At 39.7% G+C, this 22,262-nt stretch overlaps 1 pseudogene; it reads left to right on the top strand.

Annotated features, from left to right (window-relative positions):
• The window catches only part of LOC109846809, a 31,199-nt pseudogene extending 10,415 nt beyond the window's left edge, over window positions 1-20,784 (top strand).

Below are 22,262 nucleotides of genomic sequence, written 5' to 3' on the forward strand. Positions count from 1 at the left end.
GCGCTCTCTTTGATAATGCCGGAGCATCTTCAGAAGTCATCTCCTCGGCGGAAGAGGAGTCCGGATCTGTGATCTCGACCACGTTGGACGACACGGGGACGTCATGTGGTGCAAGTGCAGAGGCGGCAACGGGGTCTTTGATTTTTGAACCGAAGGACCTGCAAACATTTATGAAAGAGGTTACCTTTCTGTACCCGTTTGGAGAGGCGGATCTGGAGGAGGAGGAAGAGAGGCCTTCTTTGAACCGTTGTTGATCGAGCTCGCATTCTTCGTTCGCCCCGATCTTGAGTGCTGGTTGCGTCACGACGGCGTCGGTTGCGATGCCGTTGGCTCCCACTGTGGTCGCCAGTCTGTTTGCGGAAAAAGTTGCTGTATTCATTGCTGCATTCATTACAACTTCAATCGTTACAATGAAATAAAAAGATAGCCTTTTTATAAGACTGGTACACAATGAAAACAAAATAAATACAACTCTTTTCAAACAAACGCAAGATCTGTTTGTCATCTCTTGCTTGCGTGGGTCTTTTGCCTGTGACGGGGATGTTGATATCCGTGGACCACCGGGGCACTCAGATCTGGTCCGAGAAAATCGGGCAGAGTTTCGTCTATCCGCGGGGGGATTTTAGAAACTCTGAACTTCGTCGATCTGCGTGAGATCTAGAAGTTTACAGCTCCTATCTCGGATAATCGAGATATTCGCTCTACTTAGTATCACCGCTAAGGGGCAACACTAAGGAAAATAGAAAGGGGAATGAAGAAGGAGGCTCCTTTGCTGCAGAAGGCTCGCTCACTCCTCGATCCGGCAGGGCTTCGCCGCTCTCTTAGAAAACCCCGACTCCTTCCTCCGGCAGGGCTTCGCCGCTCCTCTCTGGAATTTCAGATCTCAAAGGCTAGAGCTCTAGATCTGAAATTCCTCTCCCAAAACCAAGGCCAAGAGAATGGAGGCCCTAGGGGCCTATTTATAGGAAAACAAAGGGGGGGTAGGGGCTGGTTGAGGACACCCCCTAGGGGGGTGTCTCGGCTCCAAAACCGAGACACCCCTTGGGGTGTCTCGGCCATGGCCGAGACACCCCCAAGGGGTGTCTCGGAAACCAAGGCCAAGAGAATGGAGGCCCTAGGGGCCTATTTATAGGAAAACAAAGGGGGGTAGGGGCTGGTTGAGGACACCCCCTAGGGGGGTGTCTCGGCTCCAAAACCGAGACACCCCTTGGGGTGTCTCGGTTGTGGCCGAGACACTCCTTAGGGGGTGTCTCGGCTATTGGCCGAGATAACCCCTTGGGGGTGTCTCGAGCCTGCCGAGACCTGTTTGGGTGTCCCCGGTTCAGCCCGGGGCCGTGCCGTTGTCCCGCCGTTGACTCGCGGTTGATTCGTCGTCCGGATTCGGATTTGAGTGATTCCGGGTGCGTTGGATGCGCGACGAAGAGTTTGACCTGCTCTGGTGATTGGATTATCTGTAGAGTGGTCGAGGCATGAAGGGCGTTGTCCTTTTTGTGAACAGTGCCGGGCTTCCCGATTGGTCCGGGTCTTCGTGATTCCGAAGTCCTATCCGCTCATGTAACTCGTCGATTCACTTCAGTCGTTCGTCGACGTCGATTAGGCTCATGTGGATTGGATGGTGACGTTCATCGTCGCTCGTTAACACTGAACCGGTTGTGGAGAACTATAGGCAATTTTTGATGCCTACAGATACCCCCTCCAAAGTGTTCCTGACTCGTTTCTTTTATAGAAGAGGCTGGAATACTTTGGATGTGATTGATCTGGCCTTCAGTCGGCGTAGTTAGCTTCAACTCTTGACTCTTTCGATTTTCGATCTATCCGATGCTTTGACGAATAGCCGAGGTTCTTCCGGCGCTGCGTTTATCGTCTGGCCGTCGTCGGAGTCTCGAGTCTGCAGCTGATGAATTGAGTTTGGCTCGTGTCATTGAGTTGACTTTGAACTACCTCCGCCACATTGTGCTGGCTTAGGGTTTCGGATCCCCGTGTGTTGGCTTTTTATCGCAACGCGTTGACCGGCGTTGACCTAGGGTTACGCGTTGACCGGCGTCCACCCTAGGGTTTCGAATCGTCGAACGTTGACTTCGGTTGCAACGCGTTGACTGGCGTTGACCTAGGGTTACGCGTTGACCGGCGCTGACCCTAGGGTTTACGGATCGCCATTAACACAGTTTATACTCGTACGTTTGCTGGAGTATACACAGTTTAAGCTCTTAAGGTATTGGAGCATCGCAGTCCCGAATGTTGGGGTTGCAGGACCAACTGTTAAAGTTGATTCATCTGCATGTGTGGATTTTGTCCTGAATTTGTTGGGTGCTCAAGTCACGAGACCAACTAGGGGAGTTGATGCGTCAATGACTCGCAGTTATAGAATTTTTGGCAAATCCTCAGCCATCAACGGATTTGATGAGCCTTTACCGACTACCGTTTGAGTCGGGCTAGCATGCGGATTGTTTAAGTCCGTTCCGCATGTGACGCTGTGCTAAGAGAGTTAACGCTCTTAGTGCTACGATATTGAATACGTAGACTTCGTCTTTCTCACGGGAATAGACTACCCGGCAACGCGTGTTAGGCGTTGACTTTAGGATTTTTGGCTAATCCCCAGCCTTCAACGGATTTGATTAGCCTTTACCGACTACCGTTTGAGTCGGGCTAGTATACGGATTGTTTAAGTCCGCTCCCATGTGACGTTTAAGCTAAAAGAGTTAACCCTTTTAGTGCTACGATATTGAATACGTAGACTTCGTCTTTCTCACGGGAATAGACTACCCGGCAACGCGTGTTAGGCGTTGACTTTAGGATTTTTGGCTAATCCCCAGCCTTCAACGGATTTGATTAGCCTTTACCGACTACCGTTTGAGTCGGGCTAGCATGCGGATTGTTTAAGTCCGCTCCTATGTGACGTTTAAGCTAAAAGAGTTAACCCTTTTAGTGCTACGATATTGAATACGTAGACTTCGTCTTTCTCACGGGAATAGACTACCCGGCAACGCGTGTTAGGCGTTGACTTCATCCCTGTCTTTTCTGAAAGCAAAGACAGAGGAAAAGTTGCTATGATTTTGAATACATAGACTTCGTCTTTCTCACGGGAATAGACTACCCGGCAACGCGTGTTAGGCGTTGACTTATCCCTACTCAGGCTTCGGGATAAAATTCCCCGTGCATCGAGTGCCCGGATTTGACAATCGTGTCTTTTCTAAAAGCAAAGACAGATTGAGAAACGGGAGAGGAAGAATTTTATATTCTATCTCCCGGTGCTGAAGAGGAAGAATTTTATATTCTATCTACAGCTGGAAAGGGAACTTGAGGTGGGATCCCCCACCCCCAGAATCCGGAATGATGAACTGGGAGTGGGTTCTCCACTCCGAGCATCGGAAAGGTCCGAGGAGAGGAAGAATTTTATATTCTATCTCCCGGTGCTGAAGAGGAAGAATTTTATATTCTATCTACAGCTGGAAAGGAAACTCGAGGTGGGATCTCCACCCCCAGAATCCGGAAGGATGAAACTAAGAGTGGGATCTCCACTCCGAGAATCGGAAAGATTCGAACGACCCTAACTTTTATAGGATTGGTCACTCGATTTGAAAGTGGACCTCTCGTTCATTGGAGGAATCGAGAGGGGATTTTGGCTTTGGCCCTAACTTTTACAGGTTTGACCAGAAAACACAGAAAGTGGAATACGGGTAGCAAAGAAAATGCCAACTCGTATTATCACTCAAGAGGAGACTTTAATGCTAGGCGTTTAGGACCTAGCACGTTAAGTCTGAGAAATGCCAACAATGGGCAAATGGAAACGTTGGTGGATCCACTGTCGTTTAATTTGATCAGCGGATGGTTTGGTGAGAAAAGATTAACCTGTCAGAGGATTGGATCTCATCTCACAAAAATAACTCATAAGAGATAGAGAATAAGAAGAGACATTCTGACCTTCAGAGTTCGAACGTGAATTTCTTATTCACCAATTCCACAATGATTGGGTTATCCCTAAGAATACCCATGTGGTATTCTTTCGGGAACTTCCCGATGCATTGGATTATCCACCCCCAGCTTCTCTCTTGGAACTGGGTTTGATTTTGTTGTCCGACCGGGTTATCCTTAAGAATATTAGCGTAATATCCTCCAGGAACTTCCCGTCAATGGTAGGAAATAGTTTAGACTCATATACCTATTGGAGTATCAGGGAGCAGTTTAACCTCTTATACCGGTAGGAGGAATGAGAAACAGTTTATACTCGTATACTCTTTGGAGTCGTAAGAAGCAGTTTATACTCTTATACTTATCGGAGTATCTGGGAGCAGTTTAACCTCTTATACCGGTAGGAGGATCAAGAAGCAGTTTATACTCTTATACTCATCGGAGTGTTGAGAAGCAGTTTATACTCATATACTCGTCGGAGTCGGAGAAACAGTTTATACTCTTGTTACTCGTCGGAGTATTGAGGAACAATTTATACTCTTGTACTCTTTGGAGTGTTGAGGAACAGTTTATACTCTTGTACTCTTTGGAGTATTGAGGAACAGTTTATACTCTTGTACTCTTTGGAGTATTGAGGAACAGTTTATACTCTTGTACTCTTTGGAGTATTGAGGAACAGTTTATACTCTTGTACTCTTTGGAGTATTGAGGAACAGTTTATACTCTTGTACTCTTTGGAGTATTGAGGAACAGTTTATACTCTTGTACTCTTTGGAGTATTGAGGAACAGTTTATACTCTTGTACTCTTTGGAGTATTGAGGAACAGTTTATACTCTTGTACTCTTTGGAGTATTGAGGAACAGTTTATACTCTTGTACTCTTTGGAGTATTGAGGAACAGTTTATACTCTTGTACTCTTTGGAGTATTGAGGAACAGTTTATACTCTTGTACTCTTTGGAGTATTGAGGAACAGTTTATACTCTTGTACTCTTTGGAGTATTGAGGAACAGTTTATACTCTTGTACTCTTTGGAGTATTGAGGAACAGTTTATACTCTTGTACTCTTTGGAGTATTGAGGAACAGTTTATACTCTTGTACTCTTTGGAGTATTGAGGAACAGTTTATACTCTTGTACTCTTTGGAGTATTGAGGAACAGTTTATACTCTTGTACTCTTTGGAGTATTGAGGAACAGTTTATACTCTTGTACTCTTTGGAGTATTGAGGAACAGTTTATACTCTTGTACTCTTTGGAGTATTGAGGAACAGTTTATACTCTTGTACTCTTTGGAGTATTGAGGAACAGTTTATACTCTTGTACTCTTTGGAGTATTGAGGAACAGTTTATACTCTTGTACTCTTTGGAGTATTGAGGAACAGTTTATACTCTTGTACTCTTTGGAGTATTGAGGAACAGTTTATACTCTTGTACTCTTTGGAGTATTGAGGAACAGTTTATACTCTTGTACTCTTTGGAGTATTGAGGAACAGTTTATACTCTTGTACTCTTTGGAGTATTGAGGAACAGTTTATACTCTTGTACTCTTTGGAGTATTGAGGAACAGTTTATACTCTTGTACTCTTTGGAGTATTGAGGAACAGTTTATACTCTTGTACTCTTTGGAGTATTGAGGAACAGTTTATACTCTTGTACTCTTTGGAGTATTGAGGAACAGTTTATACTCTTGTACTCTTTGGAGTATTGAGGAACAGTTTATACTCTTGTACTCTTTGGAGTATTGAGGAACAGTTTATACTCTTGTACTCTTTGGAGTATTGAGGAACAGTTTATACTCTTGTACTCTTTGGAGTATTGAGGAACAGTTTATACTCTTGTACTCTTTGGAGTATTGAGGAACAGTTTATACTCTTGTACTCTTTGGAGTATTGAGGAACAGTTTATACTCTTGTACTCTTTGGAGTATTGAGGAACAGTTTATACTCTTGTACTCTTTGGAGTATTGAGGAACAGTTTATACTCTTGTACTCTTTGGAGTATTGAGGAACAGTTTATACTCTTGTACTCTTTGGAGTATTGAGGAACAGTTTATACTCTTGTACTCTTTGGAGTATTGAGGAACAGTTTATACTCTTGTACTCTTTGGAGTATTGAGGAACAGTTTATACTCTTGTACTCTTTGGAGTATTGAGGAACAGTTTATACTCTTGTACTCTTTGGAGTATTGAGGAACAGTTTATGGGTGTCTCGGCTTGGCCGAGACACCCCTGGGGTGTCTTGGTTTTGCCAAGACACCCCTCGGGTGTTTCGAGCTTGCCGAGACTCCGTTTAGGTGTTTTGTTGGTTCCCCTGTATATTCTTCGTCCGGATTCGGATTTGAGTGATTCCGGGTGCGTTGGATGCGCGACGAAGAGTTTGACCTGCTCTGGTGATTGGATTATCTGTAGAGTGGTCGAGGCATGAAGGGCGTTGTCCTTTTTGTGAACAGTGCCGGGTTCCCGAGTGGTCCGGGTCTTCGTGATTCCGAAGTCCTATCCGCTCATGTAACTCGTCGATTCACTTCAGTCGTTCGTCGACGTCGATTAGGCTCATGTGGATTGGGTGGTGACGTTCATCGTCGCTCGTTAACACTGAACCGGTTGTGGAGAACTATAGGCAATTTTTGATGCCTACAGATACCCCCTCCAAAGTGTTCCTGACTCGTTTCTTTTATAGAAGAGGCTGGAATACTTTGGATGTGATTGATCTGGCCTTCAGTCGGCGTAGTTAGCTTCAACTCTTGACTCTTTCGATTTTCGATCTATCCGATGCTTTGACGAATAGCCGAGGTTCTTCCGGCGCTGCGTTTATCGTCTGGCCGTCGTCGGAGTCTCGAGTCTGCAGCTGATGAATTGAGTTTGGCTCGTGTCATTGAGTTGACTTTGAACTACCTCCGCCACATTGTGCTGGCTTAGGGTTTCGGATCCCCGTGTGTTGGCTTTTTATCGCAACGCGTTGACCGGCGTTGACCTAGGGTTACGCGTTGACCGGCGTCCACCCTAGGGTTTCGAATCGTCGAACGTTGACTTTTGTTGCAACGCGTTGCTTGGCGTTGACCTGGGGTTACGCGTTGACCGGCGTTGACCCTTAGGGTTTGAATCGTCGAACGTTGAATGGTGTGGATCTTGAATCCTCGAACGTTGACTTGCGTCGCAACGCGTTGACCAGCGTTGACCTAGGGCTACGCGTTGACCGGCGTCCACCCTAGGGTTTCGAATCGTCGAACGTTGACTTTTGTTGCAACGCGTTGCTTGGCGTTGACCTAGGGTTACGCGTTGACCGGCGCTGACCCTAGGGTTTACGGATCGCCATTAACACAGTTTATACTCGTACGTTTGCTGGAGTATACACAGTTTAAGCTCTTAAGGTATTGGAGCATCGCGGTCCCGAATGTTGGGGTTGCAGGACCAACTGTTAAAGTTGATTCATCTGCATGTGTGGATTTTATCCTGAATTTGTTGGGTGTTCAAGTCACGAGACCAACTAGGGGAGTTGATGCGTCAATGACTCGCAGTTATAGAATTTTTGGCAAATCCTCAGCCATCAACGGATTTGATGAGCCTTTACCGACTACCGTTTGAGTCGGGCTAGCATGCGGATTGTTTAAGTCCGTTCCGCATGTGACGCTGTGCTAAGAGAGTTAACGCTCTTAGTGCTACGATATTGAATACGTAGACTTCGTCTTTCTCACGGGAATAGACTACCCGGCAACGCGTGTTAGGCGTTGACTTTAGGATTTTTGGCTAATCCCCAGCCTTCAACGGATTTGATTAGCCTTTACCGACTACCGTTTGAGTCGGGCTAGTATACGGATTGTTTAAGTCCGCTCCCATGTAATGTTAAGCCAAAAGAGTTAACCCTTTTAGTGCTACGATATTGAATACGTAGACTTCGCCATTGTTACGGGAATAGGCTACCCGGCAACGTGTATTAGACGTTGACTTATCCCTACTTAGGCTTCGGGATAAAATTCCCCGCGCGTGTGAGGCACGGATTATGGTGTTATTAATAACAACCTGCCACAATGTTGAATATGTGGTCTTTTGTCCTTTTTACGGTCAAAGACTAACCGGCCATGTGTGTTAGACATAGGCTTTGGGATTTTTGGCAAACCCCCAGCCATCAACGGGTTTGATGTGCCTTTACCGATTACCGTTTGAATCGGGCTAGCATGTGAATTATTAAAACCCGTTTCACATGTAACGTTGTGCTAAGAGAATTGCTTCTCTTAGACTTAATGCTATGATTTTGAATACATAGACTTCGTCTTTCTCACGGGAATAGACTACCCGGCAACGCGTGTTAGGCGTTGACTTATCCCTACTCAGGCTTCGGGATAAAATTCCCCGTGCATCGAGTGCCCGGATTTGACAATCGTGTCTTTTCTAAAAGCAAAGACAGATTGAGAAACGGGAGAGGAAGAATTTTATATTCTATCTCCCGGTGCTGAAGAGGAAGAATTTTATATTCTATCTACAGCTGGAAAGGGAACTTGAGGTGGGATCCCCCACCCCCAGAATCCGGAATGATGAACTGGGAGTGGGTTCTCCACTCCGAGCATCGGAAAGGTCCGAGGAGAGGAAGAATTTTATATTCTATCTCCCGGTGCTGAAGAGGAAGAATTTTATATTCTATCTACAGCTGGAAAGGAAACTCGAGGTGGGATCTCCACCCCCAGAATCCGGAAGGATGAAACTAAGAGTGGGATCTCCACTCCGAGAATCGTAACAATTCGGATAACCCTAACTGTCGGAAGGTTTGATTACCCGATTTGGAAGTGGACCTCTCGTTCATTGGGGGAATCGAGAGGAGATTTTGGCTGTGGCCCTAACTGTATGAATGTTTGACCAAGCAGGAGTTTGAGACGACCTAACTGTCGGAAGGTTTGATCGCTCGATTTGAAGGTGGACCTCTCGTTCATTGGAGGAATCGAGAGGGGATTTTGGCTTTGGCCCTAACTTTTATAGGTTTGACCAGAACGCAAAGAGAGTGGAATACGGGTAGCAAAGAAAGTGCCAACCCATATTACCACTCAAAGGGAGACTTTAATGTTAGGCGTTTAGGACCTAGCACGTTGAGTCTGAGAAACGCCAATGACTGGCAGATGGGAATGTTGGTGGGTCCACTGTCGTTTGATTTGATCAGCGGATGGTTTGGTGAGGAAAGATTAACCGATCAGAAGATTGGATCTCTTCTCACAAAAATAACTCATAAGAGTTAGAGAATAAGAAGAGACATTCTGACCTTCAGAGTTCGAACGTGAATTTCTTATTCACCAATTCCACAATGATTGGGTTATCCCTAAGAATACCCATGTGGTATTCTTTCGGGAACTTCCCGATGCATTGGATAATCCACCCCCAGTTTCTCTCTTGGAACTGGGTTTGACTTGGTTGTCCGACCGGGTTATCCTTAAGAATATTAGCGTAATATCCTCCAGGAACTTCCCGTCAATGGTAGGAAATAGTTTAGACTCATATACCTATTGGAGTATCAGGGAGCAGTTTAACCTCTTATACCGGTAGGAGGAATGAGAAACAGTTTATACTCGTATACTCTTTGGAGTGAGAAGCAGTTTATACTCTTATACTTATCGGAGTGTTGAGAAGCAGTTTATACTCGTATACTCATCGGAGTCATTGAGGAACAGTTTATACTCTTGTACTCTTTGGAGTATTGAGGAACAGTTTATACTCTTGTACTCTTTGGAGTATTGAGGAACAGTTTATACTCTTGTACTCTTTGGAGTATTGAGGAACAGTTTATACTCTTGTACTCTTTGGAGTATTGAGGAACAGTTTATACTCTTGTACTCTTTGGAGTATTGAGGAACAGTTTATACTCTTGTACTCTTTGGAGTATTGAGGAACAGTTTATACTCTTGTACTCTTTGGAGTATTGAGGAACAGTTTATACTCTTGTACTCTTTGGAGTATTGAGGAACAGTTTATACTCTTGTACTCTTTGGAGTATTGAGGAACAGTTTATACTCTTGTACTCTTTGGAGTATTGAGGAACAGTTTATACTCTTGTACTCTTTGGAGTATTGAGGAACAGTTTATACTCTTGTACTCTTTGGAGTATTGAGGAACAGTTTATACTCTTGTACTCTTTGGAGTATTGAGGAACAGTTTATACTCTTGTACTCTTTGGAGTATTGAGGAACAGTTTATACTCTTGTACTCTTTGGAGTATTGAGGAACAGTTTATACTCTTGTACTCTTTGGAGTATTGAGGAACAGTTTATACTCTTGTACTCTTTGGAGTATTGAGGAACAGTTTATACTCTTGTACTCTTTGGAGTATTGAGGAACAGTTTATACTCTTGTACTCTTTGGAGTATTGAGGAACAGTTTATACTCTTGTACTCTTTGGAGTATTGAGGAACAGTTTATACTCTTGTACTCTTTGGAGTATTGAGGAACAGTTTATACTCTTGTACTCTTTGGAGTATTGAGGAACAGTTTATACTCTTGTACTCTTTGGAGTATTGAGGAACAGTTTATACTCTTGTACTCTTTGGAGTATTGAGGAACAGTTTATACTCTTGTACTCTTTGGAGTATTGAGGAACAGTTTATACTCTTGTACTCTTTGGAGTATTGAGGAACAGTTTATACTCTTGTACTCTTTGGAGTATTGAGGAACAGTTTATACTCTTGTACTCTTTGGAGTATTGAGGAACAGTTTATACTCTTGTACTCTTTGGAGTATTGAGGAACAGTTTATACTCTTGTACTCTTTGGAGTATTGAGGAACAGTTTATACTCTTGTACTCTTTGGAGTATTGAGGAACAGTTTATACTCTTGTACTCTTTGGAGTATTGAGGAACAGTTTATACTCTTGTACTCTTTGGAGTATTGAGGAACAGTTTATACTCTTGTACTCTTTGGAGTATTGAGGAACAGTTTATACTCTTGTACTCTTTGGAGTATTGAGGAACAGTTTATACTCTTGTACTCTTTGGAGTATTGAGGAACAGTTTATACTCTTGTACTCTTTGGAGTATTGAGGAACAGTTTATACTCTTGTACTCTTTGGAGTATTGAGGAACAGTTTATACTCTTGTACTCTTTGGAGTATTGAGGAACAGTTTATACTCTTGTACTCTTTGGAGTATTGAGGAACAGTTTATACTCTTGTACTCTTTGGAGTATTGAGGAACAGTTTATACTCTTGTACTCTTTGGAGTATTGAGGAACAGTTTATACTCTTGTACTCTTTGGAGTATTGAGGAACAGTTTATACTCTTGTACTCTTTGGAGTATTGAGGAACAGTTTATACTCTTGTACTCTTTGGAGTATTGAGGAACAGTTTATACTCTTGTACTCTTTGGAGTATTGAGGAACAGTTTATACTCTTGTACTCTTTGGAGTATTGAGGAACAGTTTATACTCTTGTACTCTTTGGAGTATTGAGGAACAGTTTATACTCTTGTACTCTTTGGAGTATTGAGGAACAGTTTATACTCTTGTACTCTTTGGAGTATTGAGGAACAGTTTATACTCTTGTACTCTTTGGAGTATTGAGGAACAGTTTATACTCTTGTACTCTTTGGAGTATTGAGGAACAGTTTATACTCCGGTCGACCGATTTCTGACATATTCTGAAATCAGGTTATTTGACCAAGTTGAAATATTTCCAAAATATTCATTTGACCTCTGAAAATTCTGAAACTTTGTAAAATGTTTTTAATACTAAAAACAAACTGTTTGGAAAAAGAATTTTGCAGATAGGTACTCATACTTGTGAAAAATAGTATTTTGTGAAAAACGCTTAAAAGCACAAGTCTAAAAACGTGTGTGTGATTCCCAATAGCTTCAAGTAAACTCAGTAACTCTTTGCCTACATTCTAGCACTAGAGAGAAAAACAAAAGAAAGCTAATATCCTCATATAGAGAGCAATATACTTGAGCTTTGATATAGCTTGAATCGGATGAAGCTTTTGATCGAATTTGTCGTTCTTGAAATAACGTTGCTTCATCTCTTGGCCTCCTCCTCCTTTGGATATCTTCGTTGTAGCATATATTCCATCCATCCTCCATTAATGGCACTAACGAGCTTGACAAATGAATTTACTACATTTATACTCAATAAGCCATTAGTACCGATAATGGTGGTTGTAAGAACATCATCAAAACATAAGGGCTAACAATCTCCCCCTTTTTGATGATGACAACCAACCATTATATAAGAGCAAAAATAAAATAGCTTATAGATAGGTGCTCCCCCTATCTATGAGCTCCCCCTAAATATATGCAACAAATGAGGAGATTTCTCTCCCCCTTTGTCACCATCAAAAATGGGGTAAAGAGAAATGCCAAATGCAAAATGCAACTAATCAAGCAAGCAATGTAGAACTTTCACATAGTGCATAAGCCCAAACCATTTCTTATGCGACAAAAATCATCCTCTCCAAGAGGCTTAGTAAATATATCCGCTAGTTGAGATTTGGTGTCAACAAATACTAGGGATACATCTTGTCGCTCTACATGATCGCGTAAGAAATGATGGCGTACATCAATATGTTTAGTTCTAGAATGCAAAACCGAATTTTTGGAAATATTTATAGCACTTGTGTTATCACAAAAGATTTTAATATTTTGAAAATTCAAATCATAGTCAACTAAACTTTGTTTCATCCATAAAACTTGAGCACAACATAAGCCGGCGGCAATGTATTCCGCTTCCGTAGTGGACAATGCAACACAATTTTGTTTCTTGGAAGCCCAAGAAACAAGGGAATTTCCTAAGAATTGGCATGTTCCACTAGTACTCTTGCGATCTACCTTACATCCGGCAAAGTCGGCATCACAAAAACCATATAAATCAAAAGAGGTGCTTCTTGGATAAAATAAGCCAAGGTTAAAAGTTCCATTAACATACTTAATGATTCTTTTAACCGCAATTAAATGAGACGCTTTGGGAGAGGCTTGAAAACGTGCACATGCACATACACTAAACATGATGTCGGGTCTACTAGCGGTGAGATAAAGAAGACTACCTATCATACCTCGGTATAGTTTTTGGTCCACATCTTCACCACTCTCATCCGCATCAAGCTTAACACTAGTACTCATGGGAGTAGGCGCATGCTTAGAATTCTCCAACTTGAATTTCTTCACCAATTCCTTCGCATACTTGCTTTGTGAAATGAAGATCCCATCCTTAGTTTGCTTGACTTGGAGCCCGAGAAAGAATGTAAGCTCTCCCATCATACTCATCTCAAAGTGATCCTGCATTACTTTAGAAAATTCCTTGCACAAGGATTCATTAGTAGCACCGAAAATGATGTCATCCACATATATTTGAACTAAAATGAAATCATTTTTCCTTTTTCTCACAAAAAGTGTGTTATCAATTGTTCCTTTTGAAAAACCATTTTCAATAAGAAAACTAGAGAGGCGAGCATACCAAGCCCTAGGAGCTTGTTTCAACCCATATAAAGCTTTTTGTACCCGGTAAACATGATTAGGAAAAGCATGATCTATAAAACCGGGGGGTTGCTCAACATACACTTCCTCTTCTATAAAGCCATTTAAGAAGGCACTTTTAACATCCATTTGAAAAAGTTTGAAATTTTTAAAGCTAGCAAATGCCAAAAACATCCTAATAGATTCCAACCTTGCAACCGGTGCAAAGGTTTCATCATAGTCTATGCCCTCCTCTTGATTGTATCCTTGGGCAACCAAACGAGCTTTATTTCTAGTTACAATGCCATGTTCATCAAGTTTGTTTCTAAAAACCCATTTTGTACCAATAACACTAGCATTGTTAGGTCTAGGAACTAACTTCCAAACTTCATTTCTTTGAAAATTGTTTAATTCTTCATGCATAGCCAAAACCCAAAACTCATCATTTAAAGCATCATTAACCTTTTTAGGTTCTAGTTGAGATAGAAATGCAACATTACCACATTCACTCAAGGCTTTTGAGCGAGTTATAACTCCTTTTGAAGGGCTCCCAATGATTTGTTCCTTTGGATGGTTTGATGTGAATTTCCAAGCTTTAGGTGGTTCAACTTGTTCTTGAGCATTGGTGCTATCTACATCCTTTTGAACTTCTATAGAGGGAGTGTCATTGATTTGCAACAAGTCCAATCCTCCCTCAATATCATCATCATCATCTTTCCTAGGCAACACAACTTGAGAGCCAACATTAGTCTCATCAAAAGTAACGTTTATAGACTCTTCAACAACGAGGCTTCGTTTATTGAAGACCCTATAAGCCTTACTTCGAGGTGCATAACCCAAGAAAATACCAACATCAATTTTGGAATCAAATTTATCATGGTGATCTTTTGTATTTAAAATAAAGCATTTGCAACCAAAGACACGAAAATAACCAATGAAAGGAGTTTTTCCATAATAAAGTTCATAAGGAGTTTTCTTAAGCTTTGGTCTAATCAAAACACGATTTAAAACATGGCAAGCCGTATTGACAGCTTCCGCCCAAAAGTATTTTGGTAAATCAAATGAGTTTAACATAGTGCGTGCCATCTCTTGTATGGTACGATTTTTCCGTTCAACAACACCATTTTGTTGTGGTGTTCTAGGAGCGGAAAACATATGAGTTATACCATGATGAGCACAAAAATCATAGAAAAATTCATTTTGAAATTCACCACCATGATCACTTCTTATTTTAACAACTTTCAAATCCTTTTCATTTTCAATTCTTTTAACATGATTAGCAAATTCTTCAAAACAATCATTTTTCTTTGCAAGAAATATTGTCCATGTAAAACGAGAAAAATCATCAATAATCACAAAAACATAGTGTTTGCCTCCAAGAGAGGTAACACGCATAGGACCAAATAAATCAAGATGAAGTAATTGCAAGGGTTTAGAAGTCGATACCTCATGGATGGATTTGAAAGAAGACTTTGTTTGTTTACCTTTGGCACAATCCTCACAAATTGTATCTTTTATGAAGTGCAAGCTAGGTAGCCCTTTCACAAGATTCTTCTTAGACAATTTTGATATTAACTCCATATTTGCATGTCCAAGTCTCTTGTGCCAAATCCAAGGATTTTCATCAATTGCCGCAAGACACTTCACATCTTGATTCACTAACTCATTCATCTCAAAAATGTAAACATTAGACTTGCGATTTGCAATAAAAACAATTTTTCCATCCATACTAATGATGCATTTATCCGGTTTAAAAGAAATATCAAAACCTTTATCACTTAATTGGCTAATGCTAAGAAGATTATGATTCAAACCACTTACTAAATAGACATCTTCAATAATGGGTGAGGGTTTCTTACCAATAGAACCGATACCAATGATTTTACCTTTCTCACCACCACCGAAGGAGACATTGCCTCCTTCAATCCTTGATAGGGTTGCAAATAACTCTTTGTTGCCCGTCATATGATGTGAGCAACCACTATCAAGGTACCACATCTCCTTACGTCGTTGCCGTGACGTTCCCTACAAAAGAAGAAGATGAAGGTGTAGTAGCTTTAGGTACCCATGTCTTGGGTCCTTGGTGGTTAGTAGTTTTGGTACCTTTGGGTACCCATATCAAACCATAAAAATCTTCATTGTCTTTAATTCTACAATGAGTAGAAATGTGTCCATGTCTCATACAATAGGTGCATACAAAATTTCTTTTGTATGTACGAATGTTAGAACCATGAAACCTATTTCTACCATGGTGATTGTAGTTGGCATAAGCATGAGTGGGTCTAGTCCTACAACCCTCAATTTCTAATCTTTCAATCTTTGATCTTAATTGCTTATTCTCGAAATCGAGATCTCCTAGCAATTCATCTTTTAGAGCAAGAGAGGTTGTTAGTTGTTCTAGCTTAATATCACAAGAGGCATGCAATTTTTTGAAAGAAGAGTATTCTTTAGACATTCTTTTAAATTCAAAGTTCAACTCTTCTAAAGCCATAGCTATGTCACATTGCATATAAAAAGATTCACTTTCGGCCTCGGATATTACCTCATGTTCATTTGCCATGAAACAAACATTTGGGTCATGAAGAGCAAGTTTGGCTCCTTCTTCATCACTATCCGAGTCACTTGGTTCGGATTCTTCCCATCCGGCATACATAGCCTTCTTCTTCTTGTACTTCATGTACTTTTCTTTGAGCTTGGGGCAATCCTTAGCGATGTGACCCGGTTCATTGCACTCAAAACATTTACCTACACGAGAGGAAAACTTGTTGTTAGATCGAGGGTTAAATTTTTTGTTCATTTTTATAAGTCTAGAGATTCTTCTAGAGAGATGAGCCACTTCTCTAGAAAAATCGACTTCACTCTCCGACGACGAAGATGAGTTGTCACTAGCTCCTTTGAGAGCTATGGTCTTCAACTTTGGTGACGGCTCCTCAACTTCTCGTGATGGCACTTCCTCCTTCTCCTTCCCCTTGAGCTTCTTCTCATGCACTTTGAGCTTTCCGATAAGGCTATCAAGAGCTAAGGTAGTGAGGTCATGAGCTTCCTCAATGGCCGTAGCCTTGGGCTCCCATGCCGGAGTCAATGAGCGAAGTATCTTGTAGTTCATCTCTTGAATGGATAATTGCTTATCTAGACCATGTAATTCATTGATGATATTAGTAAAACGGGAAAACATAGCATCAATGGATTCATTAGGAAGCATTTTAAATAGCTCATAATCATGCATGAGTCCACTAATCTTAGATTCCTTAACTTGGGGTGTTCCTTCATGTGTGACACATAATTTTTGCCAAATTTCGTATGCGGTTGCACACGTGGAAACCCTATTGTATTCATTGGGGGAAAGACCACAGATTAAGGCGTTCATGGCCTTAGCATTTAGATTGGCAAGGTGCCTTTCATCATCGGACATGTTCTCAACTTTGGACTTCTCTACATATTTCTTTTCTATAAGCCCTAGGATGTCAAGATCAATGCAACGAAGATAAATTCTCATTCTAGCCTTCCAATAAGCAAAATTTGTCCCTGTGAAGAGTGGTGGTCTAGTGGTGGATTGTCCTTCTAACATATGCATATTCAAAGAAGCCTCCATTAGATCTTTTCTCTAAGGTTGTTAAACCAAAAACTGATATAGAGACCAAGCTCTGATACCAATTGTTGGACCCTAGAGGGGGGGTGATTAGGGTCAAGAGGCTCTAATATGCAATTAAAAAACAGCACAAGCAAACCACAAACAGAAATGCGATAAAAGTAAGAGAGATAAGGTTAGGAGTTCGTTATCCTTGACGCGCGATGTGTTAACGAGGTTCGGCCCTCTGGCCTACGTCCCCGCTCCCCACTCTCGAGGAGAAATCCACTACACACCCGGTTTGGAAGCCGGAACTTCGTCTACACAGCGATCTCCACAGATCTCTCTCACTACACAGTTTGATCTCACAGATCACACTCCCTCACAGTAGATCTCCACAGATCTCACTCACACAGCAGAAGAAAGAAATGCAAGAACCTCTCTTTACACAGCCCTTATAGCAAAGAGAAGGTATACTGAAGCTGGGAGGTGAATCACACTTGAAACAGAGAGAAAAACAGAGTTTTGAAAATTTACTCAGGAAACAGAAAAAGCTCTCTGGTTTTTCAAACGTTAGGGCTGGGAAGAAGAAGAGGTCTGGGGGGTTTATATAGAAAAGTTTAAATCATTTTAAAACAAAAACAAATCTACCCAAATGAGATAATAATCTCTTCTTCAGACCCTCATCACAGACTGTGCCAAACACTAACAAGTGAAAGCACAGTAAACGATGTAAATGACCGTTTAAAAAAGTCGTGGCTGACCAGAGGCAAAAATCGGTTGACCGAAGGAAATTTTGGTCGACCGAAAAATACCTTCGGTCGACCGACCGAAAAAATCGGTCGACCGCCAGCAGCTAAGGAGTTTTGGTAAAACACGCAGAGACTCATCGGTCGACCGGCACGGTCGACCGATTAAAGATTAAAAATTCGGTCGACCGTACCGGTCGACCGGCGACACTCTGGAAACATACTGAAGAAAGGTCATCGGATCGGTCGACCGGACCGGTCGATCGATTTCTGATATTTTCTGAAATCTGATTTTTGACCAACTTGAAATATTTGCAAAATATTTATTTGACCTCTGAAAATTCTGAAACTTTGTAAAATGTTTTTAATACTAAAAACAAACTGCTTGGAAAAAGAATTTTGCAGATAGGTACTCATACTTGTGAAGAATAGTATCTTGTGAAAAACGCTTAAAAGCACAAGTCTAAAAACGTGTGTGTGATTCCCAATAGCTTCAAGTAAACTCAGTAACTCTTTGCCTATATTCTAGCACTAGAGAGAAAAACAAAAGAAAGCTAATATCCTCATATAGAGAGCAATATACTTGAGCTTTGATATAGCTTGAATCGGATGAAGCTTTTGATCGAATTTGTCGTTCTTGAAATAACGTTGCTTCATCTCTTGGCCTCCTCCTCCTTTGGATATCTTCGTTGTAGCATATATTCCATCCATCCTCCATTAATGGCACTAACGAGCTTGACAAATGAGTTTACTACATTTACACTCAATAAGCCATTAGTACCGATAATGGTGGTTGTAAGAACATCATCAAAACATAAGGGCTAACAGAAAATGGCCCTATAAGAGATCTATTAGTCGACAAAGGTCCTAAAGATAAATTAGGAAGATGTTTTTCTTCGGTATTTTACACTAGACATTTATCAAATGGAGAGAAATATGATAGGGAATGGTTAGTTTACTCAAAGGATATCGATAAAGTATTTTGTTTTTGTTGTAAACTGTTTAAAAATGGTTTTAAGAAAAGTTTTTTAATAAATGAAGGATTTAACGATTGGATGCATCTTAGTGCTAGGCTTAAAGAACATGAAACAACTAATGAGCACATCATTAACATGAGTACTTGGCTTGATTTACGCATAAGATTAAAGAATAATAAAACAATCGATAAAAATATTCAAGAGCAAATTAATAAAGAGAAGGAACATTGGAAGAAAGTATTACAAAGAATAATTTCTGTTGTTAAATATCTTGCTAAACATAACTTGGCATTTCGAGGCACAAATGAGAGAATTTATCAAAATAATAATGGAAATTTTTTAGGCCTAATTAAAATGATTGTAGAATGGGATCCCGTAATGCAAGAACATGTTCGACGTATTGACCATGGTGAAATTCATTATCATTATCTTGGTCATAGCATTCAAAATGAATTGATAAGTATGTTAGCTTCTAAAATCAAATGTGCAATAGTTCAAAAAATTAAAGAAGCTAAATATTTTTCAGTAATACTTGATTGTACTCCGGATGTAAGTCACCAAGAACAAATGACTTTAATATTACGATGTGTCGATATTTCTACAAGCCCGATAAAAATAGAAGAATTTTTTATAGAATTTTTAAAAGTAAATGACTACAAGCCCGATAAAAATAGAAGAATTTTTTATAGAATTTTTAAAAGTAAATGATACATCTGGACAATGGCTTTTTGAAGAATTACAAAATGTGCTAAAAACTCTTAATCTTGATATTGATAATGTACGAGGTCAATGGTATGATAATGGGTCTAATATGAAAGGGAGACACCAAGGTATACAAAAAAAAGTACTTGAAATAAATCCTAGAGCATTATACACGCCTTGTGGTTGTCATAGTCTTAATTAATAAATCCTAGAGCATTATACACGCCTTGTGGTTGTCATAGTCTTAATTTAACACTTTGTGACATGGCAAATTGTTGTGGTAAAGCAAAAGATGGTTGTCATAGTCTTAATTTAACACTTTGTGACATGGCAAATTGTTGTGGTAAAGCAAAAGACTTTTTTTGGAGTGATACAACGCATTTATACATTATTTTCTCACTCAACAAAGCGATGGTAAATTTTGATAAATAATGTAAAAGGTTTAACTGTGAAACCATTGTCGACTACACGTTGGGAAAGCCATATTAAAAGCGTTAAAGCAATTAGATTCCAAACGCTTGAAATAAGAGAAGCACTACTTCAGTTAGCAGAAACTGATAATGACTCCAAAATAAGAAGTGAAGCAGATTCTTTAGCAACACATGGAATTGGAAATTTTGAATTTTTATTAAATATGATTATTTGGTATGATATATTATTTGCTGTTAACTTAATTAGCAAATATTTACAATCTAAAGACATGCTTATTGATATTGCTATAGATCAAGTAAAAGGATTGATTAGTTTTTTTGAGGATTATAGAGAAGTTGGGTTCACACAAGCTATGACAATTGCTAAAGAAATTGCTACTGAAATGGAAATTGATTCTGTATTTCAAGTAAAACGTCAAATCCGTAGAAAAAAACAATTTGATGAGAATGTTAATGAGGAGACAACACAATCAGCTGAAGAATCTTTTAGAATCAATTATTTTTTGTGTATTGTAGATCAAGCTATTGGTTCACTAAAGAAAAGGTTTGAGCAATATAAAGCATATGAAGATATTTTTGGATTTTTGTTTGGTTCAGAAAAGTTAAACTCATTAGATGATAATAATTTGAAAGCATGTTGTGATAATCTTGAAATTGTTCTAAAATATAAAACATTTTCTGATCTTGATGGGAAAGATTTATTTGGAGAACTAAAAATCTTACGAAATATTTTACCAAAAGAAACAAAGATGGCTATTGATATACTGAATTTCTTAAAAATACGAAATTGTTTTCCAAATGCATGTATTGCTTATAGAATATTATTGACTATACCTGTTACAGTCGCATCTGCAGAAAGAAGTTTTTCAAAATTAAAATTATTAAAATTTTATTTAAGATCGACCATGTCACATGAAAGACTAAATGGACTAGCTTTGATATCTATTGAAAATGATTTTATTAATAAAATTGATGTTAAGGGCTTAATTAGTGATTTTGCAGCTAAAAATGCAAGGAGGACAATTTTTCGATGATACTTTATATGCTAAAGGCTTTAATATCTCTTATTAAGGTAAGCACAGATACAAGAGAAACATAATATGCAAGTATTTCTTATTGTGGACTATTTGCTCTATTAGAAAGCTTTATTAATGTGGGATTACATGCATTTATCTTATCAGTAATATTCAGGTGACCAAAGAGATGAAGAATGGACAATAGCACTTGAAAAGTATGTTAAAGACTATACAGATGCAAAAAATCAGGTAATATTTTAATGTCTGATCAGTAACATTTTGTTCCTTAGCATTTTAGGGATTCGAATTGGAATTTATTGATATTTTATATATAGAGAAAGGCCCTGTATTTACTTTTCGCACAGGGCCCCTAAAATCTCAGATCCGGCCCCGGGAATGATCATCAGAATCGAAGGGACGATCATGTTGCTAGTGCGTATCATGTCATGGACACACGTGTGGCATACACGTGTAGAAAACCAACAAGAACGTGACATGGATGCCCTGAGGACTCCTTTTGTTTCTCGAACTTTGAGTGAAAAGTCTACCAAAAAAATCATGAGAATGAGTTCATTAGATCGTCAAGGATCTGATGACAAAATCTATGGGTTAATTAAAATTTAGGCTTAGATAAAGACCAGAGAACAATTTCTAATTAAATTTCTCGATAGCAACTTGGATTATTAACATAGCACTTTTCTAGCTTTTTATTTGGCATATAGAAGTTTGCGCAACTCGTCTTAGTTTAATAGTTTACATTCTACACTTCTTCCCAATATGAAATTTCCTTAACAAAGCACAGCAGAGTGAATTTTTAATTTTTCTAACTTTTTATTTGCCATATAGAAGTTTGCACAGTGACTCGTCTTAGTTTAAAAATTTACATTCTACACTTCTTCCAAATATGAAATTTCCTTAAAAAAGCACAGCATAGTGAATTTTTTTATTCATGCACGGCATCTTTTTTTTTTTTTAATCTAGTTCATTCTTTAATTTGACTCTCCACTTTAAGAATAAATGTCCAGTGACAACGCATAGATTTTTTATACTCCCAATTCAATTCTCAAGGTATGTTTTGACCATTTGTCTTACAATAAATATACATATATCCCAAATGAAAAATTCTATAAGGACCTAAAATATGGGATCAATAAAGAGGACAAGTAAGTTGTCCCCCTCCTATTGGATAATGAGTTGGCCATCATTAATGATGGCCAACTCATTATCCAATAAGAGGGAGACATCTCACTTGTCCCATTTATTGCTCTCATATTTTGGGTCACTGTAGCAAAGCTCATCCCAAATCTAACCACAATTATTGCAGAATAATAATTGATGTTGTATACAAAAGTTCTAAAATTCTAAAGGAAAAGTAAAAACATCAAGAAGGAAATAAAATATCAAACATGGTCTTGATGGGAACGGGGGTCCATCCCCATGATGAATTAATATGGATTAAATCCATGGAGATTTTGTGGTTGACTACATGCATGTAT

Source organism: Asparagus officinalis, chromosome 7 (genome assembly GCF_001876935.1).
Source record: "Asparagus officinalis chromosome 7, Aspof.V1, whole genome shotgun sequence".
In the NCBI taxonomy this organism is placed as follows: domain Eukaryota; kingdom Viridiplantae; phylum Streptophyta; class Magnoliopsida; order Asparagales; family Asparagaceae; genus Asparagus; species Asparagus officinalis.